Source organism: Nerophis lumbriciformis, linkage group LG21, assembly GCF_033978685.3.
Source record: "Nerophis lumbriciformis linkage group LG21, RoL_Nlum_v2.1, whole genome shotgun sequence".
In the NCBI taxonomy this organism is placed as follows: Eukaryota; Metazoa; Chordata; class Actinopteri; order Syngnathiformes; family Syngnathidae; genus Nerophis; species Nerophis lumbriciformis.
In genome coordinates, this window is record NC_084568.2 from 41,127,501 (window position 1) to 41,128,038 (window position 538).

The following is a 538-nucleotide window of genomic DNA, read 5'->3' on the forward strand; positions in this document are numbered from 1 at the left end:
TGAACAAGACTCCGAGGTACTTGAACTCCTCCACTTGGGGCAAGATCTCCTCCCCAACCCGGAGATGGCACTCCACCCTTTTCCGGGAGAGAACCATGGACTCGGACTTGGAGGTGCTGATTCCCATCCCAGTCGCTTCACACTCGGCTGCGAACCGATCCAGCGAGAGCTGAAGATCTTGGCCAGAGGAAGCCATCAGGACCACATCATCTGCAAATAACAGAGACCTAATCCTGCAGCCACCAAACCAGATCCCCTCAACGCCTTGACTGCGCCTAGAAATTCTGTCCATAAAGGTTATGAACAGAATGGGTGACAAAGGGCAGCCTTGGCGGAGTCCAACCCTCACTGGAAACGTGTCCGACTTACTGCCGGCAATGCGGACCAAGCTCTGGCACTGATTATACAGGGAGCGAACTGCCACAATAAGACAGTCCGTTACCCCATACTCTCTGAGCACTCCCCACAGGACTTCCCGGGGTACACGGTCGAATGCCTTCTCCAAGTCCACAAAGCACATGTAGACTGGTTGGGCAAA